This window comes from Lathyrus oleraceus, chromosome 4 (genome assembly GCF_024323335.1).
Source record: "Lathyrus oleraceus cultivar Zhongwan6 chromosome 4, CAAS_Psat_ZW6_1.0, whole genome shotgun sequence".
Classification (NCBI taxonomy): Eukaryota; Viridiplantae; Streptophyta; class Magnoliopsida; order Fabales; family Fabaceae; genus Lathyrus; species Lathyrus oleraceus.
Genome location: NC_066582.1, coordinates 80,434,498 through 80,455,141, shown reverse-complemented (window position 1 = coordinate 80,455,141; position 20,644 = coordinate 80,434,498).

Here is a 20,644-nt window from a genome sequence, read left to right as displayed (position 1 = left end):
GGAAGAAACCTGTCAAACACACAATGAACTGAGCTTGGCTTGACAGCATTTCCTCACCATTTCCTAACAAAAACCACAAACCCTTGGCTATTCCTCTCAAAAATCACACTTTCCAAAACCTGTCCAAGAGAACTTCCAAAAACCTAGCCTGGCCCTTGCTCTCCCACCACAAAGCAACCATGACAGCAAACTTTCACACACACATAGAGCAGTAGCACAACACATAGACCAAACCACCTTCACTTACTCCCTCATTTTTGACCTTGCTTGGGCATTTAGCAAAAATCTGTCACAACTCAAAAGAAACAAAACCAGGCTTTGGCTTTTTTCCATCATCCATTGCATCAAAATGAAACCTTGTTACAAACAGCAACACATCATAAGCACCTTTCCACCATTGTCTTCAACCTTGCATCATCCATGACAGTCAAACATTGAATTCCATTCCAAGCCTCCACAAGTCAAAGGATTTTCACCATTCATCATCAGGAGGACTCTAGGACAACTATTTCACTTCAAAACCATCAAAAAGCATCTGTACACAACTGCCCTTCAAAAATAGGTATGGATTCGACCTCCCTCTTTTGTCAAATTGATATACACTTTGGATAGGTCTTTCTATGCTGGTTGTCATGATGCTTTCACTTTTTGAAATGGTTGCTTATCCATGAAGATATATTGTTTTGAAGTTTGATGTCAAGTTTTGTTTTTGCTCGATTCTTGACTTGTCTGTTGTTTTAATGAAAAATGAGGATGGATTCTTGTTGACCTTGCCGTGCTGATCATTTCCATATATTCAATTCTGATTTTTGGGCAAGTTTGTGAAATCATGATTTTTGAGAGGGATGAACAGTAAAACCCTAATCCCAATTTGCCCAGATTTTCCCCATTTTCGTATGCATGGCCTGAAACTCATTGACCAATCAAAACATTTCATTTTATGGCCAAAACGACCGTGTTTAATTAAGTGGATTATGGAATTACAACTTTGCCATTCTTGCTTTATTAATCCAAATTAATTTCACATTTTAATTACCAATCTTGCAAAAATCATAACTTGCTCATTTTTGATCCAATTTGAATGGGATTTTTTGTGTTGTGTTCATCATGATCTCTACTTTTTTATCATTATTTTTCCAGAATTTTTAGATGAGTGGTTTTTAAATGGTGCTAGGGTTTGTGACATGTGACCAAATTTTGTACACTTTGCCAAATCAATTGTGAAATGATGAGAATGTATCCAATGGCTCCCAAATTTTTTGTGCTTAAACTAGACACATTCATGGTGATTTTGGTGTAGAGTTTGTGAATTTATCATTTGTGGTTTGTGAGTTATGATTTTTTGAATTAGGGTGTGACAATTTGTGTCACACCATTGATGTCCAACTTCATGATTTTCATTACCATGTTTCCTTACATCCAAATGACCCCAAATTTAGCATGAGCCTACTCTTGTATGTCTAGTTGACTTGTGAATTTTCTTGGATTTATTTGAACTATTTTCCATTTGTTTGAGATTTTTCTTCCCTGCCTAGTCAAATGTTGACTTTGTGTGACACTTGTTCCCATTTCATTTTTGAAATTCTCATACTTTATTAGATGGACATGAAATTTGACATGTGATAACTAGACATCCTCATCTTTGCCATGGCTTTAGTCCCATTCATTTATCATACACCATTCTTGACTTATGATTTTTCTAAGTTGATGCATGTTTGGTTGACTTCATTGAGCATGTTCAAAATTGCTTTGACTTTCTGATTTTCATTGACTGCCTTCCACTTGTCCAAATGGGATGAAATTTGACATGCTTACCATGCTGTGTGATAGGTTTGATCATGATTTATTTGGGGATTTTTGGAAAATGTTTAGATTGCTTTTGAGTTAAGTCTTGCTGTTGACTCCTATGAGCTTCTGTTTGCCATGTTTTGACCTAAATGGTTCATGTAATGATGATAGTGATTGATATGAATGTGAACCCAATTGGTTTTGTTTCCTAATTGTTTGAACATGATTTTGGATACTTACCCCTTGCTTTTTGGACTTTCTCATTCACTTTTGACCCTAGGCTCGTCCTAGTGGTCCTGCTACTCACCTTTGAGCTAGTGTTTTCAGGTTGACCATCAAATGGTCATTAAGACCAATTCTTTTGACTGAGCTTACTCAAGTATCATTACCTAACCTCTTTGTTTTGTAGGTGGCTTGGCTCACATGCCCTAAGCCTTGTGCCTTGCACATCCATGTGCCTCTAATTTACTGTTGGCCTCTGTTTCCTTTTACTTTGTTTGAAGTTGTATACTAACATCTGCTTGACTGTTTCAGGTGCTTTAGTTGCTTAGTTCCTTGTGAACTTTTTGCTTTGCTTTGCTTGTATAAGCAATTTGCATTGAGGTATGTCTCTTTGTCTTCATGTAGTCTGGAAGACCTGGCCTGTTACTTGGCCAGGCAACTGTCTGAAGTCCTCCTTAAGAGGCAATGTTTGTGGGTGTTTACTTTTGTCCTTGCATAGAGTCAAAGACCTCCTAAGTGAAGAGGCAATTGGTGGAAGGTAGGGATATGCAATCTATCCCCCACTATTCAGTGTGTCATTTGCTTTGCTCACACCACTGTGTCGATGCATTGCAGATACAAACCCAAGATCTTGTACAATTGTACAGTTGAGTCAGTTTTAAATGTGTAGAAGGGTTCCCACTTTCTGAACCCATACATTCTTGTCTTAAGCTCTCCCAGGCCAGGGATAAGAGCTGTGAGGTCTCATCCTCACTTCATCCTTTCATCTGCTTCACCTTAGTCTCTCAATGGCAAGGTTAAGAGCACATTCACCCAGTTCCAGAGGTTTGTTTGTCGAGGTTGATATGACCCCTTGACTAAAACCTAACCCTTGTTTGAGCCACTTGTTTGTGTATAGCGTGTGCTATCTGTGCTTGTAGGATTGTTTGACTTGCTTCCTGTGCAAGATAGGATTGTTTGACTTGCTTCCTGTGCAAGATTAGGATTGTTTGACTTGCTTCCTGTGCAAGTTAGGTGTGTGTGTGGCTTGCTTCCTGTGCAAGTCATGCTTAGGATAGGTTGGCCCTTGTGCCATTTAGCTAGAAACCATAACTTAGGGTTGATTTTGCATGACAACATCTAGGCTCGAGTCGTAGTCTCCCTAGAGTTGTGTCTCCCTCTGTTACCTGGTTAGGCTAGTCCTTTATCCCTCCGTAGGGGAACTACATCGCCCTGATCTTCATACCAGATGAAGTATGTAGGCAGGAGATTGAGCTGATCTCTCCGGGCGCCCTTTTTCCTTTTGTGTGTGTTGTTTGACAGTTGCTAGGCTCGAGTGCCTGACTCCTTAGCAACTTGTCGTCTGTTTGTCTGAGTGTGTGCCTGACAGTTATAGGCTCGAGTCCCCGACTCCCTATTAACTTGTTATCTTGTTGTGTGCTTGGAAGCTGATGTAAGTCCATCGAGTGGCAGTTAGGTTCCAGTGTGCGTGTGTTTGGTTCGGATGCTGATGTAAGCCCAGTGATTGGCATTCAGGCTCCATGTTTGCCTTCTGGTGTGTGTTTTGGTTCGGATGCTGATGTAAGTCCAGTGATTGGCGTTCAGGCTCCACGTTTGCCTCTTTGTGTGTGTTTTGGTTCGGATGCTGATGTAAGTCCAGTGATTGGCATTCAGGCTCCACGTTTGCCTTTGCCTGTGTTTGTTTGTGTGCGTGTCAGCCGAGCTACGAATGCTCTGATTCTTCTCTCGTCCGAGAAGATACGTATGCATAGGATGCGATATCCTAGTGAGCATGTGTCGTTTCCTCAGTCCGAACTACTTCGACTCTGATGTCTATGCCTGATAGACTAAGTAGGCCCAGGATACGATGTCCTGCCGAGTCAGTTTCAGTCAGTTTTCTTCTGTCTCCTTCAGCCAGTGTGTGTGAGTTTGAGCAGTGTTTAGCAACCAATTTCCTTCCTTTTGTGCGTGGATCCCGTAGAGTACTACGGATGCGTAGGGGTGCTAATACCTTCCCTTCGCATAACCGACTCCCGAACCCATTCTCTTTGGTCGCGAGACCATGTTCTTTCCAGGTTTACTCTGAGCGTTTCCTTTCCCTCTTTTGGGATAAATAACGCACGGTGGCGGCTCTGTTGTTCTTTCTTTTCCCGCCGGTTTTTTCGCGCGATGCGACAGGTTCCCGGTGTTAAAATACCCGTCAAATTCAAAGTCCCTGACTTTAAGAAGTATAAGGGGAACACCTGCCCGCTCAGTCACCTGGTTATGTATGCCAGGAAAATGTCTACTCAAACAAATAATGATCAGCTGCTGATTCATTATTTTTAGGATAGTTTGTCTGGTGCAGCTCTTCGTTGGTATATCAGCCTTGATAGTGCAAACATATGTTCCTTCATTGATCTTGGCGAAGCCTTCGTCAAGCAATACAAATATAATATGGATATGGCTCCTGACCGTGATCAACTCAGAGCCATGTCTCAGAAGAACAAAGAGACATTCAAAGAGTACGCCCAGAGGTGGCAAGAGCTGGCAGCTCAGATTACTCTTCCGCTGGAAGAGAAGGAGATGACTAAGATCTTTCTGAAGACTCTTAGTTCATTTTATTATGAGCGGATGGTCGCTAGTGCTCCCTCTGATTTCACCGAGATGGTGAACATGGGGATGCGATTGGAGGAAGGAGTCCGGGAAGGACGTTTGACTAAGGATGAAGGCTCTTATAAACGTTATGGGGCGTTTAAGAAGAAATATGGGGAGGCACATGCTGTGCAATCCCAGGCTAAACCTAGAAGACCCTCTGCCAAGAGGAAGCCTGCGCGTCATGCCAGCAACCAGCATCAGGTGGCTCATATAGCACCTGTCTTCAAAGACAACAATCAGCATAATCAGCAACAACCTCAGTATCAACAGCAGCATCGCCCACAGCAACAGGCTTACCAGCCTCGTGGCAACAGTAATCAGGCTAATTTGAATTATGATAGGAAGAAGATCACTTTCGATCCTATTCCTATGTCATACGCTGAGCTGTATCCCTCTTTAATAGAGCGGAAACTGATTACCCCGAGGGATCCTCCGGCTGTGCCTGCTAACCCGCAGTGGTGGTACAAGCCCGACCAACATTGTGTTTATCATTCCGGTGCTCCCGGTCACAATATAGAAAACTGCTATCCATTGAAGACTAAGGTTCAAGACCTTATGAGATGCGGCATTCTGAGCTTTGAGGACTCAGGCCCCAATGTTACGAAGAACCCATTGCCCGAGCATGGGAAGTCGGTTAACATGGTCCAGGGTTGCCCTGGCAAATATAAGGTCAAATATGTAAGCCATATTCGACAGTCATTGGTCGAGTTGCATCATCTGCTGTGTGATTACAGTCATATAGAGCACGACCATGACAAATGCCGTATCTGCTCCGTCAATAGATTGGGTTGCCACCAAGTGCGCAGAGAGCTTCAAGAGCTGTTGGATGAGGGGACCATTGAGATTCTTCAGAACAGAAATGTTGATGAAGACGAACCAGAAGTAAATGTGATTTCTCCTGTGTTCAAGATTCCTGAGCCTGTTGTCATCCGTTATGATGGTAGCAAGTCGAAGGTCTCTCCTTCTTTGGTGATCAAACCTGCAGGCCCTGTGCCTTATGCTTCAGATAGAGCAATTCCCTTCCGATATAATCCAGTTGCTGTGGAAGATGGGAAAGAAGTGTCGTTGCCTTCGACCTCTGTGGTTAATATTGCTGATGTGAGCAAGTTGACCCTGAGTGGTCGTGTATTTTCTGCACCCCCGAAGCCTCATGTTGTTTCTGATTCTGTTGAGCGTTCGGTTGGGACTGCGGTGAATGTTCCGAATCCGGCACCTGTTGCCAAACCCTCCTCTGTACAAAAGACTCTTACTTCTTCTGTTGGCCCTAGTGGCATTGTGAATGAAGACTGTGATGAGATGCTGAGGCTCATTAAGAAGAGTGAGTACAACGTTGTAGATCAGCTTCTACAAACGCCGTCCAAGATTTCCGTGCTATCTTTGCTTCTGAATTCAGAACCCCATAGGGAGGCTCTGGAGAAGGTTTTGGATCTGGCTTATGTTGATCATGACGTCACTATAGAACAGTTTGACAGTATAGTTGCAAACATCACCGCTTGTAACACTTTGAGTTTCTGTAACGCTGATCTCCCTGAGGAGGGAAGAGACCACAACATGGCTTTACATATTTCCATGAACTGCAAGAACGACGCCATGTCCAACGTGTTGGTGGACACTGGGTCATCTTTGAATGTATTGCCGAAGACCACTCTTTCGAGATTGTCATATCAGGGGCCTCCCATGAGGCAGAGTGGTGTTGTTGTGAAAGCTTTCGATGGGTCGCGTAAGACCGTGATTGGGGAAGTCGATCTCCCAATCAAGATTGGACCAAGTGATTTCCAAGTTACCTTTCAGGTTATGGATATCCACCCATCTTATAGCTGTCTCCTTGGTAGACCATGGATTCACGAGGCTGGCGCCGTGACATCCACCCTACACCAGAAGCTGAAATTCGTTAAGAAAAAGAAACTGGTTGTGGTAGGGGGAGAAAAGGCTCTCCTGGTTAGCCACTTGTCTTCTTTCTCATATATTGATGTTGAGGATGAAGTTGGAACGCCTTTCCAAGCTTTGTCTATTGCTGAGCCAATTGAGAAGAAGTCTCCTTCATTTGCTTCCTATCGTGATGCGAAACTGGCCATTGAATGTGGTGCAGTTGCTGGTTTAGGGAAGATGATTGAGCTTGAAGACAATAAATCCCGGGCTGGCATTGGCTATTCTTCTGGGGTCTTTAATGAGAAAGGGTTGTTCAAGAGTGGAGGTTTCATCCATGCTGATCAAGCTGAGGAAGCTGTTGCTATTCTGGAAGAGGATGCAGAAGATTTGAGCAACTTCGTTATTCCTGGTGGTGTCTGCCACAATTGGGTCGCTGTGGATGTTCCGACGGTCATTCATAAGTCAGCGTAATATGTTCACTTTGTTTCAAAACCCTTCTCCCATGCCAAAAGGAGAAGTGATGACATTGTTGGCAGCATTTATACAATGATATTTCATTCAATTAATGCATTGTTAAACATTTGTTTTTCCTTTTGTTTTCACTTTTTGCTTTTGCATGAAATCGGTGATCACCAAAAAAACCCTAAAAACAAGAATAAAAGCAATCTTTTCATCTGCATAATGGTTTGCTTGTTTAAATTCTAAAGTTTTTATTATCCAAAATCATTATGCAGGTTGATTCTAAAACCCATTGAACATAATGATCCAACGCCATCTCCCAATTTTGAATTCCCTGTATTCGAGGCAGAGGAAGATGATGTTGAAGGGATTCCTGATGAGATTACCCGTCTCCTTGAGCACGAGAAGAAGATCATTCAGCCGCATCTCGAAGATCTGGAAACAGTCAACTTGGGGTCTGAAGATTGTGTTCGTATAGTGAAGATTGGGGCACTTCTTGAAGAGTCTGTCAAGAAGGGGTTGATCAGTTTGCTACGAGAATATTCCGATATCTTTGCTTGGTCATATGAAGACATGTCGGGTCTAGATACAGATATTGTGCAACATTTCCTGCCTTTGAAGCCTGAGTGCGTGCCTGTGAAGCAGAAGCTCAGAAGAACTCATCCTGATATGGCAGTGAAGATCAAAGAGGAAGTTCAGAAGCAAATTGATGCGGGGTTTCTGGTGACTTCCACATATCCTCAATGGGTGGCCAATATTGTGCCTGTGCCTAAGAAAGACGGAAAGTCTGTATGTGTGTTGATTACAGAGATTTGAATAAAGCTAGTCTGAAAGATGATTTTCCTCTACCACACATTGATATGTTGGTAGACAATACAGCTAAATTCAAAGTCTTTTCGTTTATGGACGGATTTTCCGGTTATAATCAAATCAAGATGGCACCCGAGGATATGGAGAAGACAACATTCATCACACCTTGGGGAACATTCTGTTATCGAGTGATGCCCTTCGGTTTGAAGAATGCCGGAGCCACGTATCAACGTGCTATGACCACCTTGTTTCATGATATGATGCACAAGGAGATAGAGGTCTATGTTGATGATATGATTGCTAAGTCCCGAACGGAAGTTGAACATGTTGAACATTTGTTGAAGCTTTTTCAGCGTCTGAGGAAGTTTAGGCTTCGTCTGAATCCGAACAAATGTACATTTGGAGTCCGTTCCGGCAAGTTGTTGGGTTTTGTTGTCAGCGAGAGAGGTATTGAGGTTGATCCTGCAAAGGTCAAAGCAATTGACAACATTCTCGGAGATATCTCAAAGGGTGTTACAACTCGATCGAAGCTAAGTAATTTCTGTTATCACTTCGCTTTCGTTTCACAAATGGAACCTAAAAACCCTAAAGAAGCCCTACTCGATGAACACTGGTTTTTGTCAATGCAGGAAGAACTAAATCAATTCACTAGAAATGAGGTTTGGGACCTTGTCCCTCCTCCGCGAGGTCATCGAGTAATCGGCACCCGATGGGTGTTTAGGAACAAGTTGGACGAAAACGGGGTAATAACCCGTAACAAGACGCGTTTAGTCGCGCAAGGGTATAACCAAGAGGAAGGCATCGACTATGAGGAAACTTATGCGCCGGTTGCCCGACTCGAGGCTATACGCCTTCTCCTTGCCTTCGCTTGTGCGAAAGACTTTAAACTATTCCAAATGAATGTTAAGAGTGTGTTCCTTAACGGTTACATAAATGAAGAGGTTTACGTCGCACAACCTCCGGGTTTTGAATCTCATGAGTATCCCGATCATGTTTACAAACTAAAAAGGGCTTTATATGGTCTCAAACAAGCTCCTAGAGCTTGGTATGAGCGACTGAGTAAATTTTTACTTGACCAAGGTTACTCAAGAGGAAAGGTTGACACAATGCTCTTTATTAAACGTCAAGGAAAGCACTTGATATTAGTACAAATTTATGTTGACGATATTATATTTGGGTCTACTAACATGAATCTCGTGAGAGAGTTTTCGGATCTTATGCAGGGTGAATTCGAGATGAGTATGATGGGGGAGCTCACATACTTTCTCGGTTTGCAAATTAAACAACTCAATGAAGGAACATTCGTGAGTCAAACAAAGTATTGTTTGGACCTTATCAAGAGATTTGACATGGCAAAAGCCAAGGCCATTGACAACCCCATGCCAACATGTGCAAACTTGAATAAAGATGAAAACGGCAAGGACGTAGAGGTAAAAAGGTATAGAGGTATGATTGGATCACTTCTCTATCTTACGGCTTCTCGTCCCGACATTATGTTTAGCGTGTGTATTTGCGCAAGATACCAATCATGTCCCAAGGAATCCCATCTAAAAGCTGTCAAACGAATACTTCGATACCTATCAGGTACTCCGAAGTATGGACTATGGTATTCCAAAGGTAATGATTGCTCATTGGTAGGTTTCTCCGATTCCGATTTTGCCGGTTGCAAATCGGATAGGAAAAGCACTAGTGGTACTTGTCATCTATTTTCAAATTCCTTGGTCAGTTGGCATAGCAAGAAACAAGTTTCAGTTGCTTTGTCAACCGCCGAAGCGGAATACGTTGCCGCCGGTAGTTGTTGTGCTCAAATCCTATGGGTTAAGCAACAATTATTGGATTTTAATCTCAAACTCGAAAGTATTCCCATTTTCTGTGACAATACAAGTGCCATTAATCTTACCAAAAATCCTGTGTTGCATTCTCGCACCAAACATATCGAAATTCGACACCATTTTCTTCGGGATCATGTAGAGAAAGGTGATGTTGTATTTGTACATGTTAACACTAAAAATCAACTAGCGGACATTTTCACAAAGCCGCTAGCTACTGAGCCTTTCTTTCATATTCGCCGAGAACTTTGTATTCTCGACATTTCGGAACGGGCGTCATAAATTGCTTGCTTTATCTTATTTCATTTAAAACTATAATCTTGTACTTCTAACAAGTTAATGTTGTTGCAAGCACAAGTATATTGTTCATCAAGTCATTCCGGCATCGAGGTGATATTGTTCCTTTACCCTTCTCTCTCTCCCAAACTTCATGGTTAAATAGTTGTATTACTTAATAATATTGCATATATATGACCTGTTTCTTATACCATATCTGTTTGGATGTTTAATGTTGTGTGGCATTCTATTTATGCATCAAACATGTGAGCATTTGTGCATAATAGTGAAAAACTGCAAAATTTGCCTGTATGAGTCGACCATAACAGGGCAATGGTCGACGCACACCTTAAAAACTTTCTTTTTTCACAAAATTCAAACAGTATGCGTCGACGCATGCAGAGGGTATGGTCGACGCATCGCACGAAAAATCAGTTTTTCTGCATAAAACTTTCAAACTTCCCATGCATTTGCATTTCAAATTCTCATTAAGTGTGCATTTAACCCACTATATTGTGAGTTGCATCTACCTAGTGCCTATTGTCTCTTGGTCTCTCCTCTTCCCAAAACCCTAAATCTTCATCTATAAAAAGGGCAAACCTCCCTCTTCAAATCACTCTCAAATCTTACACCAAGCTTCACTCTCTACCTTTACAAAAAGCTTCAGAATCATTACCCATGGCTTCCTTATCCCGCAGACCTACCGGTAAGAGATCAAGGGAATCATCCTCTGCCTCCTTACCCATTACCGCTGTATCATTAGTTCCACCAGCTCTTGTCGACACCTTCAATAAAGACATTGGTAAAAGAGGAGTTGTGACGCAACATGCATTCTACAAACTCACAGCAGAATGCATGCATCTCGTAGAAATCTTGAATCTGCTACAGTATCAAGGTATTGTTAAATTCCTGGAGTGCAATGCCAAATATAGTGAAGACCTGGTCCGTGTGTTCTACACTTGCCTTCATGACAAATTTCGTGGTCAAAAGTTTCACTCCAGGATCGGCACAAGAAAGGTATCTTTTAAGTCTGTTGTTTGGAATAAATATTTTGATCTGGAATTGGCTGCTGATGAAAATCCTCCTGCTGAGGTAATTGATTCTCACACAATAGAAGGATATGAGTTTAAGAGCGCTTTGAACGCTTTGCTGAAACAACCATACCCAGACCACATTGTGAACAGTGATGCATTCCCACGAACTGTCACTGCCGGTAAGCTGAAAACAGGTGAGCGCATTCTCCAGTGGATTGTATCACGCATCCTGCGGCCTAAGAAGGGTGGCCTTTCCCGAGTTGAACAGGCTGAGGTTCATCTCATATATATCCTGAAAAATCAGCGCAAAATAAACTGGCCCTACTACATTGCTAGTAGGATGTTCAGTTTACTAGACTCCGGAGGAGGCACTGCTCTTGCCTATGGATCTTTTATTCAAGAGGTTCTTACTGCAGCCGACGTTGATTATTCGTCCTTTCCTTATACCTCCATTTCCTCAGATAAAGAATTCAGCCCAAAAACTCTCTCTATGATGGGATACTTTTGGTCTGATGAGCGGAAATCATACAGATTTATTCGCAGGGGGTATATTCCTATGACTGTTGAAGAGTCTGATGATAGTGATGAAAGTGAAGAAGAAGACCAAGAGGAAAACGAAGAAGAAGGAGCAGGACAAGCATTTGAGCAGCATGATAGTCCTCCACAAGCAGACACACATGACTACACAAACACCGCTTGGGTTCAAAATACCCATTCGACTGAAGAAGATGCCCCCAACCGTGGTGGCTGGGGTGAATGGCAACATATGGGTTGGTCAACACAATGCCAATTCTATCAGCCGTATCAATATGGTGCTGAAGAATCTCCACCGTCTCCTCCGCAGCAAGACAATTCTTCTGAACTTTTAGCTATGATGCGAGATATGCAGTTGGCTCAACAATCATTCATACAAACTCAGGATGAGCGCTATGCTCATATAAACAGCCAGCTTCAAGCACAAAATGAGAGGATCGATAACCTCTCTACCAGCATGAATGAACGGTATGCAGCATTCACCGAAACATTTGAATGACATGAGCGGTCCGTCGGTGTGGGCCTCAAGTATCTAGGTGGTGTTGCTGACCAAATATCGTCTCTGGCAGATCCTTACAGAAACCTGAATATCTGTTACCATCGAGGACGAGACCATTAGGGCATAAAACTGCAAGTGCATCTGTACTTTTGTTGTTTGACTGAACTTATTATCTGTTATGCGTGTTTGATAATCTAGTTTAATGTTATCTCCTTTTCAATATGTTCAGTAATAATATTTGGTGTGGTATTGTTATATGATTCGCTATCTCCTGTTGAATACAATGTTATGTTGAATAATAGTTCTCTTTCTCTTTTTGATGTTGTCAAAGGGGGAGAAGAGCATGTACCAAAGCCAAGCCAAGATATTTCACAACAATTAACAGTTTGTTTTGCAGCCAGCCTTAGATTACAAAAGAAAGGGGGATTGCGTGTAAATATTGCATGTTGTTTTTCCTTGGTTTCACACAGGTTGTCATCATGAAAAAGGGGGAGTATGTAAGGGAAAACTGTCATACAACATACGATCATAGGTTTCGATGATGACAAATTACCACCATGGATGAATCGGCATTGTCGATTCCACCTCTACAAAACAAATGCAACATATCACCTATCATATCCTTTTCTATGCTCATCTAAACTGTTATATTTCATACAACATATGTGGATAAAATGTGGTCATGACAAAATGCATGAAAACCACAAAAATCTGAATTTTTACAGATTTGCAGGGTTTGAGTCGACCGTAGGTTCGGCGCATAACTCAGTGCACTTCCTCACGGGTCAGCGCACAAAATGCTTGAGTCGACCGCAGGGGTCAGCGCATGAACCACGGGTCAGCGCACAAAATGCTTGAGTCGGCCGCAGGGGTCAGCGCATGAACCACGGGTCAGCGCATGCCGACCTATGGTCGACGCATACTATTGTGTTTTTCAAATTGTCCAAAACTGCAGGCTATGCATCGACGCATAGACTTGCTATGGTCGAACGTTCGTGCGCAAATTCAGTTTTTAAGCAATTCCCTCTGTGTTTGAAAAGTTGTTAAGTGGGTTGGTTGGTTTGTTACTATAAATAGAAGTTTAGTTATTTGTATCAACCAACATTTGACAAATTGATTCAAGTGTACAAAGAACAAGAAAAAGTGAAATAGGTGTACAAGATTCTTCATCTTCATCTTCAACATCTCACAACACATCAATTACACACAACCATTTTTGAAGTGCTTTGTGATTGGTTAAAGGTGATAACGTTCGAAGCCGAGATTGGGGAATCCGGTTCAGGTTTAAGCTTGCGACAGGTTTTTTCTTGAATAAAACCTTTAGGGTTTTGTCCTCCAAGATAGGTTTGATTTTGGGGGTTTTTGGACGAATTCTTCATCAATTTTCAGCTGAGCGAAGGTGATTGAGAAGAGGAAGTCTTCATCAATCTAGTAGCGGATTCAGTGATATTGAAGGGAAGATTTCGGGTTCGATTTGTTGTAGTTGAGATCAGTCGGGCCGAGGGTTTGAAGAACTGAGGGTTATTCAACAAAGGGGTTGGAATCGGAGGTCTATCAACAACAATCGAAGGACTTGATTCACCTTGAATCAAGGAACAAGGAGTGGAAGCAACATTCAACGTCTTGAGAATTTTGTTGTACATTTGCTTGTCAATCCTTGTATAAATTGTTATACTCAACAGGTGATATCTATTAAAGCAATCTCAATTCTAGTTTTAGAATTGAGGGCAGACGTACCCCGAAGCGAGGTCGACGGGGGAACTGCCTCATCAAATCTTTGTCTTCTCTATTTTTCAGCATATTTGTTTTGGCTTAAAAATAAGTGATTTTTGTATAAGCACTTTTATCAAACCTTGATATTAATTGAGTAAGAAGTTAAAACTCTGTTTTTGAATCCAAAGTACAATAAGATATTGTACTAGACTAATTGGAATCACTTACTCAACATAAATATCACTTGGAGTGTTTTTACACACCAAGTGTTTGATAATTTGCCTAAACCAAAATTATCTTAGTTGTGTATCTAGTTTGGTTTGCTCTTTGAATCATTGGAACTAGGAATCCTAGCAAGTGAAATAAATCATTGATAGTGTAACTAGTGTAGTGATTCTTATTCTACATTATCACTAATCCATAGGCTAGGCGCATATCCGATTTTCCAATAATCGTTCGTTTTAGACTATATTTTCCTCGGCCGCTTCCGCACTTAAAACCAATTTTCAAAACCAATTTTTTAATTGGTAGCGCCGACTCAAATTTTAATTGGGATCTAGTCAACCCCCCCCCCCCCTTCTAGATCCGTGCCATAGTCTAACAATTTGGATTTTTGATGAGAAAGTTATGGGCACTTGAAGCTGGACTTTTTCAAGATTCAATGGCTTTGGTCCAAAGTGACCTATAATGTTTTGTATTATCACATGTGTTTCTTTTAGGATTATGAAATTTTATCAAACATAACAATTGAATTAGACATCTTAAGCTTTCCAATTCACTTGGTCTCACCTCAAAATCATAAAAAATGAAGGAGTTAGGTCCTTGGGAAGTTGACCCAAAATTAGGGTTTCAGTCAAAATGACCTATAATGTTTTGAAATGAATGATGACCTTCCAAGTTTCAAATGAATTTTTTGATGAACATTAAGGTTGTTCATATGGTTCTTAAGAACATATTTTCTCTTGGTGTCATCTTCATTTGACAAACACATCAAAAGTTAGGTCTCGGTGGATTTCAATTTAGTCATATGACTTGACTGGTCAACATCTCAAGTCCAAACTTCAAATCATAATGAATGAGTGATTGAGGATAATCACATAGGCTCATATATGCATAAAATGATGATTGAAATAACTTCCCTTGATTGAATTTGATCATGGGTTGAGGTTGCTTCATGAGCAAGGCACAGTCAATGCACAGTTGAATTATGGTTACCTTGGGAAACAATCCTCAAGCCCTTTGGTTTATCTTGATCAAATTGACAAATTCAGATACTTGGGAGGCATATATGATGATTGAGATCTTTGGGAAACCATTTTCATGTTTGCTTTCACCTTCATCTGGCCATATCAATGAGCATAGGGGCCTCATAGGAGCAAGGGATCTCATGATTGCTTAAACTTCAAAACAAAAAAGGTTAGTGACATATTTTTGTGCTTTTGGTTAGTAAAAAAATAAGAAAATCAATAATATACAATTCAAGCATGCTTGGTGGTCTCAAACCAACTCACATAAGTCCCAACCCTAGGGTAAGGAACCAAGATGCTATGATCCTTGAGGCAAATGCAATGAGCAATGATATGATGCCATGAGGGATCTTAGGGTCAAAATAAGGGTCTTACATTATGGTAACTTGTTTGAGTTCAAATGGTGCTCAGAACTACCTTGTCCAAATGGTGATCAAATGTTGCATGACTTGCAACTCATCAAAACTCAGCCAAATGATGCATTTCAAAGGTCAATTAACTTCTAGAGACTTGGTTAAACATGTTTAGGTCTAAAACAGATGCTAATTTGGCTTCGAATTAAGATTAGTTAAGTTCAAATTTCGGGCAATGGTAATTTCTTCAGTTCCAAGTCACCATGTTCAACATAATGGGGCATCCTACTCATGAGACCTTTTGGTCCCATTCTTTTTGCAATGTGTTGACATCATGACAAAGATTATAATGTGCCAAGAAAGGTTTCATTTGGATGCTTGAACACAAATTTATGACATATTCAATTTGGCATGAAAAAATGGTTATGTAACTTGATGGTCATGAATTTACCGCTACAGTAACTTAGAGAAATTCAAGTGCCCAATGGATGAAAATGACATGTAATGTCTCAATAAATTCCATGGTCTTCCAAGCATAACTTGACCTTGATCATTCAAGAAAACTTGTAGAGGGCATCATAAATGACATTGTGCAAAAAGAATCAGCCTCAAATATTGAAAGTTGAAGAAGTTATGAATCTTAAAAACTGAGAAAAAGTCACTTGAAAATATGTCAAATTTCACTAAGTCCATAAATGGCCTATAATGTCTCCAAACTTTTGATGATCCTCCAAGTATAATTGGATCTTGTCAGGTAATGAGAAGTTGTAGAGGATGTTGAGAAGAATCATATGCAAAAAGAATCATTCAAAAATGTCGGGAATTGAAGGAGTTGTGATCCTTGGAACCTTGACTTCAAATGTTGACTTTTTGATCAAACCACTTAGAACAAGCTTGTGTACTTGGACTTTCCTTGCATTTCAAAGCACATGGGTGATCATATGAACTCAAAATAAGGTTTCCTTGAATTTTTCTAGATTAAATTGCTCAAAGTTTGAAGTTACTAGTTGAAGAAGGCATGCAAATAAACATATGAACCCTTGACTTTCCTTGAGACGTAAGCAACAAAACTTTGATGTACTCTTGCTCAAAATGAAATTTAAAGGTGCTTTAAATACTTTGAGATCATGCATTGAAAGATATCCCCCTTGAGAATCAATGGGTTGCCACACTTTGCTGAGGAATCAAATAACACCTAGTTGAGGAATCATGCTTGATACTCTTGATGAAAAACCCTGCCTTTCACAATAAACTTAAAGAAAACAAGACATATTTTTTCTATTTTGATTAGTGGTTAGATAAGCAATGAATATATAAACACAAAGGTAAAAATATCAACAAAGAGATTCTTGATGATCCCTACAACAGCAAAACACAAAGATGAGAGGAAGATAGATCAAGAGGTGGCCTTGCTTGTGTGCAAGGATGTCAATGATATGTGGGTTCTTAGGGTTAAAAATTAGGGTATGACACATGACACATTCACATTCAAGATCAAGATGCAATTTCAAACACATTTCAAGCTTTCAAATTCAAATATAGGAGAGGAAAAGGTTGCTAACTTGAAGCACAAGTTACATAGACACATTCGTCCAAAAAGTCATTTTCATTACTAAAAATCCAGTTACATCACAAAAGAAACAAATTACAAAATTTTATACAAAACTAGTAACAAACCTGTGTCTACGCACGAGGTACATTTTTTGATGGGATATGATTTTGGTCGCGCATTTGTTTGCGAACTGTCATAAAAATTGAAAGTTAAAAAAAAGAAAAAAAAAACTTAATAATAATAATAAATTTAAGTTGAAATAATAATAAATGTTGAAGATGAAAGGTAAACAACAATATCAAGAATAATATAATTAAAAATAAAAATTATTGAAACTTGTATTAGATAAATTATCGTTTTAGTTTATCTTACAAATAAGACAACTATTTTATAAGAGAAAATACAATTTTTAAATATCAACTCAATCTTTTTCAATAAGTTCCCTTAACCTTTTTCACATATTTGAAAAAACAATGGTCAATAAATTTCTATTATTCAATATTTAGATCAGTAGTAAAGTTGCTCTCATTTCTAAAAATAGTATTTTTTCCCATATATAAAAATACTTTAATCAACAATGTATTTTTTCCCGTATATAAATATTATTTTTGTTTTGATATTATTAATACAAATATTTGAATTAATAGTAAAATTGTTCCCGTATATAAAAATATTTGAATCAATAGTAAAATTGTTCTCGTATATAAAAATGTTTGAATCAACAATGTATATTTTTCCACATAAAAATATTATTTTTGTTTTGACAATATTAAATTATTTTTTTGAATCAATAGTAAAGTTGTTCCAGTTTATAATAATAATTAGATCAATAATTTTATTTTATTTTGTTTCAAATAATTTTCACGAAATGAGAAAACAAAATTTATTAAAATTTTATTGACTTACAAAATATTTGGATAAGTAGTTATCAATATATAATATGTTGTATATATAGTAGATTTAATTTATTTTTGTATTAGACCAGTTTGATAAAAAGTATGATAAATACTAAGATAAAGATTGATTTTTGAAAAGATTAAAAAAAAACAATTGTCATGAAAAATTGTTTATTTATTTTGTTTGAATAAATAATACCAATTGAAAAAATTAATATAATATAATATCTGGAATCAATTCTAATCTTCACTCTTTAATCAATTTTAACTAATATAATATCGATAAATAAATAAAATCCAATCATTATAATTGCACTAAGGGAAAGAACACAACTTAAAAATAATAATAGGTATATTAATACATTGAAAATAAATGAATAAAGGGGAAGATTTGAATTTGAAATAAGTGAAGACAAAAAAAATTGAGAGAAAATTAACAATGGTTGAAGTGACATAAGAGAGAATTGATATAAAAAAAGTGAAAAAAAATAAACCTAACTTTAAATGTTATATCAATACTTTCAGATATTTTGGTATCCAATGTCAAAATGATCATATAATTAAATTGTTAATGACAAAGTGTTATTTAGAAAATATTAATATGTACACCAATTGATTTGATTTGACATAATTCTATAGTTGTAGTGGGCTTTTTGTTAAGAATAAAACTCATCAATATAATTGTCAACTGATTGCCTAATATGACTTGAAACATCACTTTACAGTCCTATCATAAATGTATGCTCCGTCAAAGCTTCCATGTTTATAGGCTATAATACTATGGCTTTAGTTGGAAAAAAAAATTATGTCTGAAGTATGTTTATCATAATACTACTATAACAGGTTAGGGATAGTTAAATTAAATAAGAATAAAGACATTATTAAATTAAAATATATAAGACAGATCACATAGTCCATCTTATCAGCTTCTTCATGAATGGAAACCTTATCTTCAATAATTAAAATATGTTTTACTAAACTGTTTTGACAGTTTTGTTCGGTTTGGTTTAATCAGAAAATCGACCAATGAAGAGTCCTACATGTACTTCAATCCTCAAATAACAAAATTCACTTAAGAAAGTGTAAATGACTATGATACCTTGAAAATGTAAAATGATGTATCCTTTCGAACACGGAAACTCTTCACTTATCATCAGTATAAAATAATATCAATACAATCTGATCGAGTAATTAACAACAATTTTCTAAAGACACAAACAATGCTAACTTCTATAGAAGCAAACTTAGAACACCTTTATAATAGTTAAGAAGTCTTCATGTTCTTTTTTCAACCTCTCGTGAACAAACCCATCGGAGAAATTCTGTGCAAAATTTTCAAATAAAATAAAAAATGTGTTACAATAGAAGTTCAAAGTTAGTTGCAAATGGAGTGTGATTTGATGAAAAATTATAGTTCTTCAAATTATTTACTTAAAATATAATAGATTTAGGCAGAGGTCAACTTTGGAAGAAAACCAGTGTAATTCCATCACAGTGAAGCATTCCATATACAGGCTTCGGGTATTACACGATCTCGCAGTTCACTCCTTTCCTTTCCTCTCCTTCCTGGAATCTTGTATTCCGGTTCAACACCAACTGCAAGCTAAGAGGCCATCTGCAAGAAACGCTACAGTATGAGAGGAAACACATATCTAAAAGAATTAATGTTACATTGAAAAAGCAAAATAAAACTTATTTTTGAACTTTGTTTATATGCTAAAACGACAGTTACCTGGCTAAAAGTGATGAATTTTTACGTTTTCAGAGTTAACAAAACATTACAACCCAAAGTATCACATAGCCGAAGAAAATGGGAAGCACTACTTAAATGCAATAAGACATACAAATCACTTGCTAGATGCAAAAATATAGAAGTTGTGGTGGCATAAACAGACACTACTAAACATATTGGCTCACCTAAGATCAGTTAATTGCAATGTAAGACCAATTACGGCGAGGAAGAACAACCACCATGTGAACATTCCAATAAAAGAAAAATATATCGCAAAAAGATGCATTCCACTTGTACAACCATTGGACTTAGAGGATTTCACTTAGGATCATTGCTTTGACACCTTGCCCTTATCTTTTAACTCTTTGTCTCAACTTTGGATTTCATTTGTAACTTACATTTCTGTTGTAAGAATGGCATCATGGCAGTATCCTAAGGAGACATGACTGTAAGACCATTATCCTTTGTTAGCTTAGGTCACTTTTACACACATAAGACCATTATCCTTACAATGAGACTCTTTACTTTCTTGCTTGGTTACTTTGTATATCCATTGTACGTCGTCAATTTCATAATCAAAGCAATAAACCCTTGATCCAACGTCAAGCGGCATTTTCATAATCAAACTCAGAAAACAATAAATTTATGATTAGTATTATGCTGCACGAGCCTTAAGTGTTGGGGAATGAGTAAGGATGGAGCTTTCCTACCCTTACTCTGATTATGTTGAACACAAGACACTTGCCTTGTTTGTCTAGAATATTCGCCTCCGCCCATAGACTTTAGTATAATCTAATCATAAAAATCTTTTTCATAAACCCTTTTTCAAGGTAAAATCAACACAAACTCATCAAATTCATTTTTGTGCCTTAGGGCATCACGCCGAAAATCTTTTTCTCAAAGGTAAAATCAACCAACCCACAAACATTTTCTACTCCGAACTATAGAGCTCTGATTCTTCTTCATCACTTGATGAATGATACGTAGGCACAAGAGCCACAATCTTTGGCGAGTCTAATAATAAAAAACCCAAATACCATTCCTTCACACTCTTTTTGAAAATAAATAGATAAATACCCATGCATGCAGACAACCTAAATGGTTCCCATGGAGTACCATGGACGTGAGGGGTGTTAATACCTTTCCCTTGCGTAATAGACTTTCGAACCCAATCTCGATTGCGTGACCGATTCCTTATCCTTTCTTTTTCCTTTT